Raw genomic sequence first — 19,394 nt, forward strand, 5'->3', positions numbered from 1 at the left:
AATATACTCGTTAGTCGAGATTTCCCGAGCATGCTTGGGTGACCTCCGAGTATTTTTTAGTGCTCGGAGATTTAGTTTTCCTCACCTCAGCTGAATGATTTACATCTCTTAGCCAGCTTGATTACATGTGGGGATTCCCTAGCAACCAGGCAACCCCCACATGTACTTATGCTGCTTGCTAACAGATGTAAATCATTCAGCTGCGGTGATGAAAACTAAATCTCCGAGCACTAAAAAATACTCGGAGGTCAACCGAGCATGCTCGAGAAATCTCGAGTAATGAGTATATTCGCTCATCAATACCAAGCACACATATGCATGCTCACTACATACACCCAAGCACACATATGCACGCATACTACATACACCCAAGCACACAGATGCACGCACACTACATACACACAAGCACACATATGCATGCACACTACATACACACAAGCACACATATGCATGCACACTACATAAACCCAAGCACACATATGCATGCTCGCTACATACACCCAAGCACCCATATGCACGCTCACTACATACACCCAAGCACACATATGCATGCACACTACATACACACAAGCACACATATGCATGCTCACTACATACACCCAAGCACACAGATGCACGCACACTACATACACATAAGCACACATATGCACGCACACTACACACATACAAGCACACACATGCACGCACACTACATAAACCCAAGCACACATATGCATGCTCGCTACATACACCCAAGCACCCATATGCACGGTCACTACATACACGCAAGCACCCATATGCACGCTCACTACATACACCCAAGCACCCATATGCACGCTCACTACATACACGCAAGCACCCATATGCACGCTCACTACATACACCCAAGCACCCATATGCACGGTCACTACATACACGCAAGCACCCATATGCACGCTCACTACATACACCCAAGCACCCATATGCACGCTCACTACATACACGCAAGCACCCATATGCACGCTCACTACATACACGCAAGCACCCATATGCACGTTCGCGACATACACCCAGTTTGCCAGGGTCAGGTGAAGGTTCCTATTTCTTCTAATGGGACCTACTCTTCATGATATCTGTTACAGTGGGGGTCTCGTGATCCCTGTGTGAATAGTGCACATCCTTGAACATTGCTCCATTCACTCTCTATAGGAGTCTCCCACAGACCCATAGAAGTGAATGGAGTGGTGGTTTTCTGTGCTCACTACTGCTGCAATCACACACAGGACCCACATTCTCATGGTCAGTGGGGGTCCCACTAGCAATCATACATTTATTACCTATCCTGTGGATGAATGATGAATGATAATGATGATAACCCTATTAATAACATGCAGCAGGATCCATATCTGGAATACAGAATTAGTAATAAAACTATTTATTTTGAAAAGTGCGGAATTGTTTCTATAAATGTAACAATATTTAAAGAGAATGAAAGAAAAGTTACATTTAGTAGCATGAGATTCTTGTATTCTCAAGTTTGACCTCCAGGGGCGCCATTCCATTTAACACTACAGATAATGATCCAGTTTTGGGAATAAGCGGCCGTTAGCGCCCCCATAAATTCTGATATGAAGAGGAAGTGCGTCTGTGCGCGCCGCTCCAGTTCTGCTAATTTCTCCTCTGAACATTTATAGACCTATAAAATTAAAATACACTTCACTTATCACCGCGGCCGCGCCTGGAAGTGCCACATACGTCTTGTGGAAATTTGATCGCTCTTGCAAAACAGAAGCTGAACTGTTCATTTTATTTATCAGAATTTCTGCGGTGGCTGGTTTCCATTCATTACGGATTTCATTCCGTCTATGTGAATTCTGACTGCTGCGTCTACAGAATTCATACAAAATCTATGATATGGGGAGAAATATGCAGCGGCATAATTAAGGCCTAGATACAGCAACTCAGCAGCACCTGATGGGGAGTGAAGACTATTGCACTTCTGTTACACTGTATCACATTGAGAACCCAAGACCAACTACAGTAATTACAGAAATTAGTACATCAAAGCCTCCACATCACTGCGATAAATAATATATGTGACAGAACTGGCGTGATCAACATTAATGACACAGTCCAGCACTTACTCCCCTCATTATACAGCAGAGCGTCAAGTAAAAGGACGGTACTTCAACTGCGCAATGTGAGTAACAGCGAAACAGATCCTAACACAGAGCACAGAGCTAGCAACTGTAATACTGCCCCCTACATACAAGAAACCATTATTATACTGCCCTATGTACAAGAAATCACTATAATACTGCCCCTATGTATAAGAAACCATTATTATACTGCCCTATGTACAAGAAACCACTATAATACTGCCCCTATGTACAATAAACCATTATTATACTGCCCTATGTGCAAGAAACCACTATAATACTGCCCCTATGTGCAAGAAACCACTATAATACTGCCCCCTATGTACAAGAATATAACTACTATAATACCGCTCCTATGTACAAGAATATAACTACTATAATACTGCTTCTATGTACAACAACATAACTACTATAATACTGCCCCTATGTACAAGAATATAACTACTATAATACTGCTCCCTATGTACAAGAATATAATTACTATAATACTGCCCCATGTACAAGAATATAGCTACTATAATACTGTCCCTATATACAAGAATATAACTACTATAATACTGCCCCTATGTTCAAGAATATAACTACTATAATACTGCTCCCTATATACAAGAATATAACTACTATAATACTGCCCCTATGTACAAGAATATAGCTACTATAATACTGCCCCTATATACAAGAATATAACTACTATAATACTGCCCCTATGTACAAGAATATAACTACTATAATACTGCTCCCTATGTACAAGAATATAACTACTATAATACTGCCCCTATGTACAAGAATATAACTACTATAATACTGCCCCTATGTACAAGAATATAACTACTATAATACTGCCCCTATGTACAAGAATATACTATAATACTGCTCCCTATGTACAAGAATATAACTACTATAATACTGCCCCTATGTACAAGAATATAGCTACTATAATACTGCCTTTATATGCAAGAATATAACTACTATAATACTGCCCCCTATATACAAGAATATAACTACTATAATACTGCCCCCTATGTACGAGAATATAACTACTATAATACTGCCCCTATGTACAAGAATATAACTACTATAACGCTGCCCCTTATGTACAAGAATATAACTACTATAATACTGCCCCCTATGTACAAGAATATAACTACTATAATACTGCTCCTATGTACAATAATATAACTACTATAATACTGCCTCCTATGTACAAGAATATAACTACTATAATTCTGCTCCTATGTACAAGAATATAACCACTATAATACTGCCCTCTATGTACAAGAATATAACTACTATAATACTGCCCTCTATGTACAAGAATATAACTACTATAATACTGCTCCCTATGTACAAGAATATAACTACTATAATACTGCTCCTATATACAAGAATATAACTACTATAATTCTGCTCCTATGTACAAGAATATAACCACTATAATACTGCCCCATGTACAAGAATATAACTACTATAATACTGCCCCCTATGTACGAGAATATAACTACTATAATACTGCCCCTATGTACAAGAATATAACTACTATAACGCTGCCCCTTATGTACAAGAATATAACTACTATAATACTGCCCCCTATGTACAAGAATATAACTACTATAATACTGCTCCTATATACAAGAATATAACTACTATAATACTGCCTCCTATGTACAAGAATATAACTACTATAATTCTGCTCCTATGTACAAGAATATAACCACTATAATACTGCCCTCTATGTACAAGAATATAACTACTATAATACTGCCCTCTATGTACAAGAATATAACTACTATAATACTGCTCCCTATGTACAAGAATATAACTACTATAATACTGCTCCTATATACAAGAATATAACTACTGTAATGCTGCTCCTATGTATAAGAATATAACTACTATAATACTGCTCCCTATGTACAAGAATATAACTACTATAATACTGCCCCTATGTACAAGAATATAACTACTGTAATGCTGCTCCTATGTACAAGAATGTAACTCCTATAATACTGCCCCTATGTACCACTATAATACTGCCCTCTATGGATATTAGTTTGTTGTACAGTAGATTTAGGATTTCTTATGTGATTGTTGCTCTTTTTCTGTTTCTCTTCTTGATCTTTTTCTGGAATCATTTTTCTTTCTATAAATCGGTAATTAATTGTGGAGAATAATTCACTGTAGGGAAATTTAATAAAAGGTAGTAATTGGATTTCCTTTCACATTGTGCTGATTTCACTATTTTGCAAATCAGATTATGGTCTGGAGAACACCGGAGCTCTTTTTTGTATTTCTTGTCGGTGATTATATCAGTATTACAGATCATGTGCCCGAGGAGCAGATTATTATATATGTGACATTATTATAAGAGCAGACATATATGTCTTCTTTGCTTTAATATTCTGGTGGATGGAGTAGTAATTTGGGATGCACAAATCTGTGACAACAGGAGGTTTTGTTTATACTCTAGATACATTTCTAGATGTAATTGTATAAACAGAATCACAAATCATCCAAATATTCAGATTATTTTGTAAATAAAGGGTTTATCATTGTGTTTTGCAAAGTTCTGTAACTTTGTAATGTTAATGTTTTGTAAACAATCACCAGGGCTCCAGTTACTTATTGGTTTTGCATCTTTCTTCTCCAGTAAAAGTGGTTCTAGTAGTGATTTTTCTTGTTATTTGTATCTTATTCGTTATTTAGTTGCACCTTTTTTTTTTTTTTTCTATACTTACCGTGGTCTTGTTTATCAAGATGTTTTATTTCGCATTCATAAATCCGTGAGTCCTATGTGCGAACCGTTGTGAGGACTGGCCGTGGGTCTCTTGATCCAAACCTGACAGCCTCATGTATGACTAAAAGGCTGTAAAGTGCAGCTCAGTAGACTCGCGGCCGGTCCGTGTACCACGATCAGTCATTATGGTCATACTCGGACCATGACACAGTGACGTATGAATGCAGCAATAGCCTGATTCATAATATGCATCTTTTTCAAATGTGTCAATTTTTGCACTTTTCTACTAACCCTATCTGAGTATAAAGTCATTTGTAATTTTGTTTGTTTTTTTGACGCTTATGAAAATTTTCAAAAGAAATGTTTAACTTTAAAAAGGCACAAAGAGCCCCAAAACAGGCATTTTTTAATTTGCGCCAACTTATCAAACATTGTGCTCCCAGTTTGATGTATTGGGTGCAAAATCCACAAACGCAAATAAAAAGAAGAAAAAAGAAGAGACAAAAATTACTTACAATATCTGGAATTGATGAATTGGACCCAGACCCATTTCTTATATTACCATTTGGCTACATATTGGCTGTTGGGTGCTGGCATAGAAATAGCCCAATATCTGTTATGTTCAGAAGTCTCATTGTGGCTATGGACACCACTGACATCTTAGACATAGAAAAATTAGTTTTTTCATGTGTTAGTGGTTAGACTCCTTGACCCTGATATGTATTTTGCAGCTTGGTGCAAGGTTCAGATTTTTTCATTTGAATATGTCTCTCTCCCTGTAATATAGGCAGTGAGATCAGTGTCTCCTAGTGATATAGGCTGGATGTGAGATGTGTAAGTCTTGTCCAGTAGTATAGGCTAGATGTGAGGTCTGTGTGTCTCTCCCAGTAATATAGGCTGGATGTGAGGTCTGTGTGTCTCTCCCAGTAATATAGGCTGGATGTGAGGTCTGCGTGTCTCTGCCAGTAATATAGGCTGGATGTGAGGTCTGTGTGTCTCTCCCAGTAATATAGGCTGGATGTGAGGTCTGTGTCTCTCTCAGTAATATAGGCTGGATGTGAGGTCTGTGTCTCTCCCAGTAATATAGGCTGGATGTGAGGTATGTGTGTCTCTCCCAGTAATATAGGCTGAATGTGAGCTCTGCGTGTCTCTGCCAGTAATATAGGCTGGATGTGAGGTCTGCGTGTCTCTCCCAGTAATATAGGCAGGATGTGAGGTCTGTGTGTCTCTCCCAGTAATATAGGCTGGATGTGAGGTCTGTGTGTCTCATCCAGTATTATAGGCTGGATGTGAGCTCTGTGTGTCTCTCCCAGTAATATAGGCTGGATGTGAGGTCCATGTGTCTTTTCCAGTAATATAGGCTGGATGTGAGGTCTGCGTGTCTCTCCCAGTAATATAGGCTGGATGTGAGGTCTGTGTGTCTCTCGCAGTAATATAGGCTGGATGTGAGGTCTGTGTCTCTGCCAGTAGCATAGGCTGGATATGAGGCCTGTGTGTCTCTGCCAGTAGTATAGGCTGGATGTGAGGTCCGTGTGTCTTTCCCAGTAATATAGGCTGGATGTGAGGTCTGCGTGTCTCTCCCAGTAATATAGGCTGGATGTGAGGTCTGTGTGTCTCTCGCAGTAATATAGGCTGGATGTGAGGTCTGTGTCTCTGCCAGTAGCATAGGCTGGATATGAGGCCTGTGTGTCTCTGCCAGTAGTATAGGATGGATGTGAGGTCTGTGTGTCTCTCGCAGTAATATAGGCTGGATGTGAGGTCTGTGTCTCTGCCAGTAGAATAGGCTGGATATGAGGCCTGTGTGTCTCTCCCAGTAATATAGGCTGGATGTGAGGTCTGTGTGTCTCTCCCAGTAATATAGGTTGCATGTGAAGTCTGTGTTTCCCTCCCAGTAATATAGGCTGGATGTAAGATCGGTGTTTCTTTCCCAGTAGTATAGGCTCGATGTGAGATCTGAGTTTCTTTACCAGCAGTATAGCCTGGATGTGAGGTCTGTGTGTGTCTCCCAGTAATATAGGTTGCATGTGAGGTCTGTGTGTGTCTCTCCCAGTAATATAGTCTGGATGTGAGGTCTTTGTGTCTTCTCCAGTAATATAGGCTGGATGTGAGGTCTGTGTATCCCAGTAATATAGGCTGGATGTGAGGTCAGTGTGTTTCCCAGTTATATAGGCTGTCTGTGAGGTCAGTGTCTCTCCCAATGATATAGGCTGGATGTGAGATCTGTGTGTCTTCTGCAGTAATATAAGCTGGATATGAGGTCTGTTGTTTCTCCCATTAATATAGGCTGGGTATGAGGTCTGTTGTTTCTCCCATTAATATAGGCTGGAAGTGAGGTCTGTTTTCTCTCCCAGTAATATAGGCTGGAAGTGAGGTCTGTTTTCTCTCCCAGTAATATAGGCTGGATGTGAGGTCTGTGTGTCTCTCCCAGTGATATAGGTTGGATGTGAGCTCTGTGTGTCTCTCCCAGTAATATAGGCTGGATGTGAGGTCTGTGTGTTTCTCCCAGTAATATAGGCTGGATGTGAGGTCTGTACCTCCCATCCTAGTAATATAGGATACCCCCCACACCCGAACCAAGCCAACATCAAAGCGAATTCTGATACAAAATATGAGTGAATGTGGCGATTGTGTTTGGGCGCCATAAGAAAGCGATGTGAGCGCACGTCCGCCATGCTCCTGTAAACACAAGCGCTCTACCATTTAAAATGCATCAAACTTCATCTGAGTCACTTATGCCGCTCAATAAAATTTGTGCTGGGAAATAATGGCCCATTACAGGAATCGTCTCTGCTGATAACGCTTTATATATCTGCAATCAAAATCAAATGCTCGGCCGCCAATATCCGAGGGATCTCAACAACTGACGTAGGGGCAATTGTCTGTGAAATCAGATTTGGAAATAAGTAAAATGAGAAAAGTCCGATCCACAGCAAGAACCAACCCTGAGAAATAGCGACATATCCCTCCTACATACCATGTAAGCCACTAATGAAGTGAGGCTTGCAAGGGAGACCAAAAGCAGTAAAAAAGGATTTGGGGGGGTATGTCAAAAGGAAAAACGAAAAGTCAAAGATGCTATAGGATTTTTACAGGATGAAAAGGGTGAAATGGTCAAAAATGATGTTGAGAAGCCAAACTTTTAAATTCCTCTCTTGCATCTGTGTTCTCTAAGAAAGCAAATGTAACATCAACTGATCTTCACGGTGCCATCGAAGGAATAAAATAATCCACACTATCTATAAACAGAGAGATGGTGAAAGAACACAGCTAATTTACATAAATGTAAATCTCCTGATCCAGATGAATTACATCCTACGTTACTGAAAGAGCAGAGCAAAGTGCAGAACTGCTAGCTAGAATCTTTGAAAAATCCTGGAAAACAGGAGAAGTTCCAGAAGATTGGAAAAGGGCAAATGTTGTCCCTATCTTCAAAAAAGGAAAGAAGACGGAGCCAAGAAATTACAGGACAGTGAGTCTTACTTCTATACCAGTAAAATTATTAAACAGCATGTTTGTAAGTACTTGGATAAGAATATAGTAGTTAACTAGACCCTGCATGGGTTTGTAGCAAACAAGTCATGCCAGACTAATCTAATTTCCTCCTACAATGGAATCACTGACTGTGTGGATCAGGGAAATGCAGTAGATATAGTATATCTCAACTTCAGCAAAGCCTTTGATAAAGTAGCTCATACTATCCTTATTGAAAAAATTACCCAGATTGAGATTGATAAGTCTATTGTTAGGTGGATTTATAACTGGCTCAGTGATCATACTCAAAGAGTGGTAACAAATGGTTGTACATCCAATTGAAAGTGTTTCCAGTTGGGACCACAAGGCTCTGTCCTGGCCCCAGTGTTGTTCAACATTTTTATAAATGATCTTTATAAGGGAATTGAAGGTAAACTCATCAAATTTGCAAACTATACAAAGCTAGGAGGGATTGCTAACACTAGAGAAGACAGAGAAAGGATTCAGAAGGTTCTAGAGAAGCTTCAACAATGGGGGAAGTAACTAATAGAATGGTATTTAACAGGGAGAAATGCAAGATTCTACATCTGGGCAAGAAAAACGAAAATTACATCTATCTAATCGGAGGAATAGAACTAAGCAACAGCTCGTGTGAAAAAGACTTGGGTATACTAATGGAACACAGACTGCACATGAGTCAACAGCAGCAAAAAAGGCACACACAGTTCTAGGATGTATTAAGAAAAGCATAGAGTCTAGATCACGTGAAGTAATTATCCCTCTCTACTCCTCCTTGGTCAGGCCTCTTCTGGAATACTGTGTCCAATTCTGGGCTCCACATTTTAAAAAAGACATCAACAAACTGGAGCAAGTTCAGAGAAGAGCTGCCAGGATGGTGAGTGGACTGCAAAGTATGTCCTATGAGGAACGGTTAAAGGATCTGGGAATGTTTAGCTTCCAAGAAAGATTAAGAGGAGACTTAATAGATGTCTACAAATATCTGAAGGGCTGTCACAGCGTAGAGGGATCATCATTATTTTCATTTGCATATGGAAACACAAGAAGAAATGGAATGAAACTGAAAGGGAGAAGATACAGATTAGAGATTAGACAAAAACTTTTGACAGTGAGGATGATCAATGAGTGGAACAGGCGGCCACGAGAGGTGGTGAGTTCTCCATCAATGGAAGTCTACAATCAGAGGCTGGACAGACATCTGTCTGAGATGGTTTGGTGAATCCTGCATTGACCAGAGGGTTGGACACGAGGACCCTCGAGGTCCTCACTGGATTATTTTGATGCTCTGTGCTTGTGCTGGTTAGGAAGCGTCTTCCCTACATTTGGGGACATTTAGGCTATGTTCACGTTACATTTTTTTCTGCAGGCAAAACCTACTTAAAGAAGCTGCTATAAAAAGCACGGTTTGCTGCGTTTTTTTGCTGCGTATTTAATGTGTTTTTGTTGTTTCTTGATGCAACTTCCTTAGGTTTTTGCACCAAAAATGCTGCAAAACCTGATAACTGCATTTTTTGCTGCGGTTTTGCACTTACTCATCGCTTTCTATGGGAGAAAAAATACTGAAAGAAGCGACATTCTGCAGTTTTCAAAAACACAGCAGTTTTCCAAATCAGTGAGGAAAATAACACAGTGTGTGCACATGGGATTTCTGAAGTCTCATAGCCTTTGCTGGTACCGTAAAATGCAGCTTAGCATAGCCTGACAATCCTCCAGCAGGATCCGGCATTTGCTCCTTCGCCTAACCCCGCTGCTGCTGGCTGCTGTGATGTGATGGTCCTCATGGAGGGCTATGATAATTCTGGATCTGACCCTTATGTCTCAGTGTCTGGATACAATGTAACAATTTATTGCATTTGCATATTTCCTGTATAAATAGAGTGGAGACCCCACATCCCTCGTCTCCCACGTCTTCCGGAGGTCAGAGGGCCAACAAACAACCAAATACATAACAATATATGGGGGATATCGCTGACCCCCAGCTGCTCTAATTAGCTCCTCAGCATTGATCCTGTTGAAAGTAATTATATGTTTAGCTGGAGGATTTTCCCGAGCAAGTAATTCCCTGATTTAAAGCCGGTTGATCACAGTGAGTGGGTGAAGGGGGGTTTTATCTGGACTGATGGAGCCACTGACGTCATGGACCCTCTTAGCAGTCAGATCACGGACTCTGCAGGCAAACCCCTTCCAATCTCCCGGATTTCCATTAAATCACTTCCTGCTTTGTATAAACATGTCAGATACGGTTAATCTTATGTTACTTGTGGCAACGGCAAATAGATCTCGTCTGTAGGCACCAACATATAACCGGCAAACCCGCCACCCCCCAAGAATCACAGCAGCAGCTGCCCCCAGCCATATAGCAAAGCTGCTGCAAACAGGGCAGCGAGGGAGTCCCTCATGCACAGTGTCAGGCAGCTGCCAACGAGCCCCTCATCCATTTCCCCATCAATTCGATGGATGGGAACCCTTATCTCATGGCCCTTGTGCAGGTGGCACATAAATACGGTATATAGAGAATGTCCAGAGAGTCACAAGAGCCAAATGGAGCTTTATCCTGGAACTGATCCATGAGTCATGGATCTCCCCATGGTTCCTTCACCCTTGTGTCCTATCGTCGGGGGTTCCTCGGGAGCTGTGAAGCTGAAAATATTTGTACCCTTTACAGCACCCCCAAAGTCATTAACAGATATCTCCAGGCAGATATTACTCTAATATAGGAGCAATTCGCTAGGATTTCTTACAGATCATATTCTAAGATGGTTAAGAAAGTGGTGCATTCCCCTTTAAAGAATGGCGCCACTATTTCACACACTATTGGGACAACGTCTTGACAGATGGAAACATTTGAATATGTTGCACTTGGGGGGTTGCAGTACACCCCAATAAGACGGTGGTGCAGATAGTTCACAGTAAATGGCACTGTGTACTTGGTGGTTGCATTTCACTCTTGATGATACTGTGTACTTGGTGGCTCCTGTACACTCTCTATGACACTGTGTACTTGGTGGTTGCAGTATACTCTCGATAGCACTGTGTGCCTAGTGGTTGCAGTACACTCAATGGCGCTGTGTGCTTGGTGGTTGCAGTTCACTCTCAATGACGCTGTGTGCTTGGCGGTTGCAGTTCACTCTCGATGACAATGTGTGCTTGGTGGTTGCAGTACACTCTCGATGACGCTGTGTGCTTGGCAGTTGCAGTTCACTCTCGATGACACTGTGTGCTTGGTGGCTGCAGTTCACTCTCATTGACGCTGTGTGCTTGGCGGTTGCAGTTCACTCTTGATGACGCTGTGTGCTTAGTGGTTGCAGTTCACTCTTGATGACACTGTGTGCTTTGCAGTTGCAGTTCACTCTCAATGACGCTGTGTGCTTGGCGGTTGTAGTTCACTTTCGATGACGCTGTGTGCTTGGTGGTTGCAGTTCACTCTCGATGACACTGTGTGCTTGGTGGTTGCAGTACACACTTGACGCTGTGAGCTTGGTGGTTGCAGTACACTCTCGATGACACTGTGTGCTTGGTGGTTGCCGTACACTCTTGACACTGTGTGCTTGGTGGTTGCAGTACACTCTCGATGATGCTGTGTGCTTGGTGGTTGCAGTACACTCTTGATGACACTGTGTTCTTGGTGGTTGCAGTACACTCTCGACGCTGTGTTCTTGGTGGTTGCAGTACACTCTCGATGCTGTGTGCTTGGTTGCAGTACACTCTTGATGATGCTGTGTGCTTGGTGGTTGCAGTACACTCTCGTTGGAGCTGTGTACTTAGTGGTTGTAGTTTACTCTTGATGGCACAATATGCTTGTTGGTTGCTGATCACACTGGGTGGTACTGAATGCTTGAATATTCTGTGTTAACTCCACACTGATCACTGCAAATTGAAGGTTGGGACAAAAGTTATTAGTCACTCTGTGTGATTGCAGACTGCCAAATCATCCTGGCTAGGCTCATGTGACTTCTATCAATTACAAAAAAACGAATGCGTCTAGTCGGCAAGTGACTGCAAGTAAGCAAATCTACCACCAGCTTGCACCAAGGATACTGGGGAATCTTTACTGTGTGCACTACGTGTTGCCACGATTTGGACGTCTGCCGTCACGTAGAGTCTTATGACTTCAGCCTGGACAAACCCCTTTATCCCTAAAACCCCGGGTAACACACATCAACTAACTTCTACAGTTTTCGAAAAGGAGGGTCTCTCTGAACTCACTGCTGTATTCCTGAGGACCCTCTCTGGCTGCCCACCCCGACCACTACAGGATTGAACCATCCAGGTGATTTCACAGAGGGCAGGTAACCTCCCACCATATGCCGTCACTGGTTCCCCCAAAGTTGGTCCCAGCTCCTCCTGTGTGTGTGATCTCCAGCATGAGCAATCAGTTCCCACCAGTGGTCACACGTTCATGTACCGCACCCTACTAAAGCCCCGTCTTACTGCAGGGTGTTGATAGTTATAAGTATGTATTGAACCTGGTTTACTCTCTTGCTCTGACATTACACTCGGCTGCTTGGTTCCTGTAGCTCACCTGGGACTGACATTACATTCTGACTGCCTGATGTTTCAACCTCTGACTCCGTCTACTTGGTTCTGACCTTGGCCACCTCATTGACCTCACCCCTGTGGTCTGACTTTGTCCTGTAACTGCCCTGTTTGGTTTTGACCCAGGTCATCTACCCTCCGCAACCCAAGGAATCCTGTTGTAAGTCCTGAAATAGGGGCTAACGAGTGAAGATGTTCCTATGGGACCTGCAATGGGAAGTGCAGTGAATTGTACAAAGTCACCCAGCAAAGTTCTGTTACGAGCTGCCAGGTTTCCACCACCTGGATTAATATTACTCTCCTTGTGACAATATACAGGTCCTTCTCAAAAAATTAGCATATAGTGTTAAATTTCATTATTTACCATAATGTAATGATTACAATTAAACTTTCACATACTATAGATTCATTATCCACCAACTGAAATTTGTCAGGTCTTTTATTGTTTTAATACTGATGATTTTGGCATACAACTCCTGATAACCCAAAAAACCTGTCTCAATAAATTAGCATATTTCACCCGACCAATCAAATAAAAGTGTTTTTTAATAACAAACAAAAAACCATCAAATAATAATGTTCAGTTATGCACTCAATACTTGGTCGGGAATCCTTTGGCAGAAATGACTGCTTCAATGCGGCGTGGCATGGAGGCAATCAGCCTGTGACACTGCTGAGATGTTATGGAGGCCCAGGATGCTTCAATAGCGGCCTTAAGCTCATCCAGAGTGTTGGGTCTTGCGTCTCTCAACTTTCTCTTCACAATATCCCACAGATTCTCTATGGGGTTCAGGTCAGGAGAGTTGGCAGGCCAATTGAGCACAGTAATACCATGGTCAGTAAACCATTTACCAGTGGTTTTGGCACTGTGAGCAGGTGCCAGGTCGTGCTGAAAAATGAAATCTTCATCTCCATAAAGCATTTCAGCCGATGGAAGCATGAAGTGCTCCAAAATCTCCTGATAGCTAGCTGCATTGACCCTGCCCTTGATGAAACACAGTGGACCAACACCAGCAGCTGCCATGGCACCCCACACCATCACTGACTGTGGGTACTTGACACTGGACTTCAGGCATTTTGGCATTTCCTTCTCCCCAGTCTTCCTCCAGACTCTGGCACCTTGATTTCCGAATGACATGCAAAATTTGCTTTCATCAGAAAAAAGTACTTGGGACCACTTAGCAACAGTCCAGTGCTGCTTCTCTGTAGCCCAGGTCAGGCGCTTCTGCCGCTGTTTATGGTTCAAAAGTGGCTTTACCTGGGGAATGCGGCACCTGTAGCCCATTTCCTGCACACGCCTGTGCACGGTGGCTCTGGATGTTTCCACACCAGACTCAGTCCACTGCTTCCTCAGGTTCCCCAAGGTCTGGAATCGGTCCTTCTCCACAATCTTCCTCAGGGTCCGGTCACCTCTTCTCGTTGTACAGCGTTTTCTGCCACATTATTTCCTTCCAACAGACTTACCATTGAGGTGCCTTGATACAGCACTCTGGGAACAGCCTATTTGTTGAGAAATTTCTTTCTGGGTCTTACCCTCTTGCTTGAGGGTGTCAATGATGGCCTTCTTGACATCTGTCAGGTCGCTAGTCTTACCCATGATGGGGGTTTTGAGTAATGAACCAGGCAGGGAGTTTTTAAAAGCCTCAGGTATCTTTTGCATGTGTTTAGAGTTAATTAGTTGATTCAGAAGATTAGGGTAATAGGTCATTTAGAGAACCTTTTCTTGATATGCTAATTTATTGAGACAGGTTTTTTGGGTTATCAGGAGTTGTATGCCAAAATCATCAGTATTAAAACAATAAAAGACCTGACAAATTTCAGTTGGTGGATAATGAATCTATAGTATATGAAAGTTTAATTGTAATCATTACATTATGGTAAATAATGAAATTTAACACTATATGCTCATTTTTTGAGAAGGACCTGTATATATACTAGATGGTGGCCAGATTCTAACGCATCGGGTATTCTAGAATATGTATGTATATATGGACGTCACGCTGTGAATGGACTGCGCCTGTCGCTGATTGGTCGCGGCCGGCCGGGCACAACCAATGACCAAAGCAGTGTTTAAATACCGCGCCAATATCGCTGATTGGTCGCGGCCGGCTGTGCGCGACCAATCACTGAAGCAGTGTTTACATCCCGTGCCAATATCGCTGATTGGTTGCGACGAATCAGCGACAGGCGCAGTCCGGCCGCGAATTGGCGCCAGATTTGAACCACGCTTCGCTGATCGGCCAGCCGGGTGCGACCAATCAGTAATATTGGCGCGGAATTTAACCCCCACTCACAGCGCGACGTACATACATGCATACATATTCTAGAATACCCGATGCGTTAGAATGGGGCCACCATCTAGTTTTTGATAATCAACCAAGATAAAGCAGACAGCTGGGGGCTGATGTTATCAGGCCAGGAAGGTCAATGGTTATTGGGCTCTTCCCAGACTAAAAACACCAGCCCACACCAGGGCAATCGGCAAGTGTGAGGGAAAAAGCACCAGAATTGTAACATCTCATGTGATGCACCAGTTCTGAGGCGGCTGCAGGCTGGTGTTTTTGAGCTGGGAAGAGCCCAATAACCAGGAACCTTCCCAGGCTGATAATTTAAGCCCCCAGCTGTCTGCTTTACTTTTACTGGTTATCAAAAATAGGGGAAACCCCACATCATTTATTTAAAATTATTAATTTATTTAATAGGTTTAATAATGCAAAACACCCTATAGTACCACATGAAATGCATATCTATCTGTTATGCATCTAGTATCTATCGATCTATCTATTATCTAACTATTATCTATTATCCATTTATCTATCCTATTATCTATCTAGCTATTATCTATCTATCAATCTATCTATCCAACAACTATCTATCTATCTATCTATCAATCTATCTATCCATCAACTATCTATCTATCTATGTATCTATCTATCTATCTATCTATCTATCTATCTATCTATCTATCTATTATCTGTCTATTATCCATTTACAGTGGGGAAAAAAGTGTTTAATCAGCCACCAATTGTGCAAGTTTTCCCACTTATAAAGATGAGAGAGGCCTGTAATTGACATCATAGGTAGACCACAACTATGAGAGTCAAAATGAGAAAACAAATCCAGACGTCAGGTCAGACGTTTTCTGTAAGTCTTCACAAGGTTGGCACACACCGTTGTTGGTATGTTGGCCCATTCCTCCATGCAGATCTCCTCTAGAGCAGTGATGTCTGTCGCTGGGCAACTCGGACTTTCAACATCCTCCAAAGATTTTCTATGGGGTCGAGATCTGGAGACTGGCTAGGCCATTCCAGGACCTTCATATGCTTCTTACAAAGCCACTCCTTTGTTGCCCTGGCAGTGTGCTTGGGATCATTATCATGCTGAAAGACCCAGCCACGTTTTATCTTCAATGCCCTTGCTGAGGGAAGGAGGTTTGCACTCAAAATCTCACGATTCATGGCCTCATTCATTATTTCATGTACACGGATCAGTCGTCCTGGTCCCATTGCAGAGAAACAGCTCCAAAGCATGATGTTGCCACCCACATGCTCCACAGTAGGTATGATGTTCTTTGGATGCAACTCAGCATTCTGTCTCCTCCAAACACGACGAGTTTTTTTTTCTACCAAACAGTTCTACTTTGGTTTCATCAGTCCATATGACATTCTTCCAATACTCTTCTGGATAATCCAAATGCTCTCTAGCAAACTTCAGACGGGCCGGGACATGTACTGGCTTAAGCAGGGCGACACATCTGGCACTGCAGGACCTGAGTCCCTGGCGGCGTAGTGTGTTACTGATGGTAGCCTTTGTTACGGTGGTCCCAGCTCTATGCAGATCATTCACTAGGTCCCCCCGTGTGGTTCTGGGATTTTTTCTCTTTTGATCATTTTTACCCCATGGGGTGAGATCTTGCGTAGAGCCCCAGATTGAGGGAGATCATCAGTGGTCTTGTATCTATTATCTATCTATCTATCTATCTATCTATCTATCTATCTATCTATCTATCTCTATCTATCTATCTATTATCTTCTATTCTGACCGTTCAGGCCGTGAACTTACTGTACTTGTCTGATGAAATGTCGGGTTTTCTAGGATGATCCGTGTGCTGTATATTTTTTTCTCGCCCCCATTGACTTGCTCAGGCGAATCCCGTTTGATATGGGCGGCCATATGTAACATGCTGCGATTGTTCCTCTGTCTGATTAGAGCTGAGGACAGACTCACAGATGAGCAGGGACTCCTTCACTAACATTGGTGCAAGCGCAGTGTGATGTTTCCTCCATATTATACCCCAGTGTGAGCGACGCCTTACAGAGCTGCTTTATATTACGGCACTTAACCTTTTAATTTCAATGAAATCAGTAAGGGTGTACTTTATTTTTCACATGCTGCTTCAGCAATTTGTCCTTGTTTTTGGTAAGTAAATGATGATGTAATTACTCATGTGATGTTCTTTTTCGGGTTGCCATTTACCTGATTTTAAGGCCTGGCAAAAACTAGATGTGTTATTCATTATGTCCAGATATGTAAAGCCCTAGGATTCAGAGGGTGTACTTACTTATTCTCGTGGCTGTAAGCAATAGCAGTGCAGTTGTATGCAGTGACTTATTCGTGATGTCCTTTCTGATGGGGTAAATTTACATTTCCCTTGTTCTCCATCTTGCCCTGACCCCTACGACAACGTCTTCCAATCCTGACTCGTCTGCAGAGATCCTAACACAAGACACTTTCCAGCATCGTCCCCATTTATTCCCGTCCTGCTTCGCCCCCCCAAGTCTCAGCCTGTTTCTTCCTTATTTGCCCCAATTAATGCACCTGCCATAAGGGACAATGCAAATACTTACAAAATAATGGCGTCATTACCCCAAAATGTAGTGCCATAAAACATACTGAAAGCAATAGTGCTAGAGTGTACCCTCCCCCCCCAAAAAAAAATTGTTCTCCAGAGGGTAAGGGTGCACTACACCGTAATGGTGATCTTCTTTACGTGGACATAGCGTCTCTGTAAGGACTCACCTGCAGACGTGCACTCTGTAAGCCATAAGTCAGGGGGAGCAGCACGGACCGGAGGTGGTAATACAGCGGAGCTGGACTTACTATACTGCACGTGGAACAGCGAGGACCAGGACAGCAGGACATGTAGGGTGGACAATGGAAAAGCAAAGTAGGAAGCACAAGATGCAGCAGAGCCAAATGTGCAAAAAACAGAATGAAAGATGAGTTGTTATCAGATACCTTGTCGCAGTAGAGATGTGAGTGTAAACAGGACCGGAATTGCAGGACTGAGCTTGGTGGTCGGAGCTGGTTGCAGGACAGCAGATAATGCTTGAAGCAGAGTGGATGAATACTTTTACTCCTGGAAACCACGAGGTAGCAGAGTGCACATAACCTGAATACTCAGGCAGCATATAGCCACCTGAGCCGGCCTTAAAAAACCTTGGATGATGATGACAGAAGAATCTACTTATAAAGTAAATCATACCTCTTATCATGCTTTTAGTTATGCAACTTAAAAATAATATATGCCCAACAGAAAGAAATAGACCATTACCCACCTATCCGATGCAATGAGGGGCTCAGCGACTGAGCAGGGAGGCTAATGTCCTGAGCGTGGCCTCAGGGGCTTGTAGGGCACAGGATATGGTCGATAGGAGGGAGATTGTTAGGGCAAGGAGCCTGTAGTTGTCTGCTCCTCCATCAGATTCAATCAAACTGCATCCTGTGGATGACCATTACATGGAAAGTGGTACTCGGCGGTGGGCCCCATCATGTAGCTGAGCCCTGGGCATCCTAAGCCCCCCACCCACCTGGTAGCCTCACGACTGCCCCCTGCGGTTCCACCTGTTCTTCCTTTACGACAGGTTCCCCTCCCCCGCTCTGTAATGTTTATTGCATTGTTGATGTTCCCATTGTAAATGATAACGGCTCTTTACATTATTAAATCATGAGATGACGGACGTTCAGCGCTGTTTAGTTTGCAATCAACAATCTCTCTCCAGAGCCGACATTAGAGATGTGCAGAATCAGCAGCTCCGACCATTTCATTACTGCAAAGTGCAAGACCCACGAAAATATCCTGCGTCTGCGGCTCGTGTGCAGCGGGGAACGGAGAGGAACCGAACATCTCTATCAGCCCCCTGTCATGGTCCAGAGTAGAGGGGGAGAAGGGTAATGGCCCCCAAACCGTCAGCTGCTCCAAGGCTCTTGGTCTCCCTCCAAAAACCATATAACGGAGGGGACATAGACAGCATAAGGGGGGCTATACACTGTATATGGGGGTCCTAGCCAATATAAGAGGGGCCATACACTGTATATGGGGGTCCTAGCCAATATAAGGGGGCCATAGTCTGTATGTGGGGGGGCCATAGCCAATATAATGGGGGCCATAGACTGTATGTAGGGGGCCATAGCTAATATATTGGGGGCCATAGACTGTATGTGGGGAGGCTTACACTGTTTATGGAGGACCATAGTCAATTAATGATGGGGGCAATAGACTGTATGCGGGGGGGGGC

The 19,394-nt window shown here is 42.9% G+C and overlaps 1 protein-coding gene across 3 annotated transcripts in view; it reads left to right on the forward strand.

Annotated features, from left to right (window-relative positions):
- Positions 1-19,394, forward strand: part of LOC143806264 (connector enhancer of kinase suppressor of ras 2-like) — a 585,904-nt gene that overhangs the window by 96,333 nt on the left and 470,177 nt on the right. The window lies entirely within an intron of this gene.

The sequence above is a fragment of the Ranitomeya variabilis genome, chromosome 2 (genome assembly GCF_051348905.1).
Source record: "Ranitomeya variabilis isolate aRanVar5 chromosome 2, aRanVar5.hap1, whole genome shotgun sequence".
NCBI lineage: Eukaryota > Metazoa > Chordata > Amphibia > Anura > Dendrobatidae > Ranitomeya > Ranitomeya variabilis.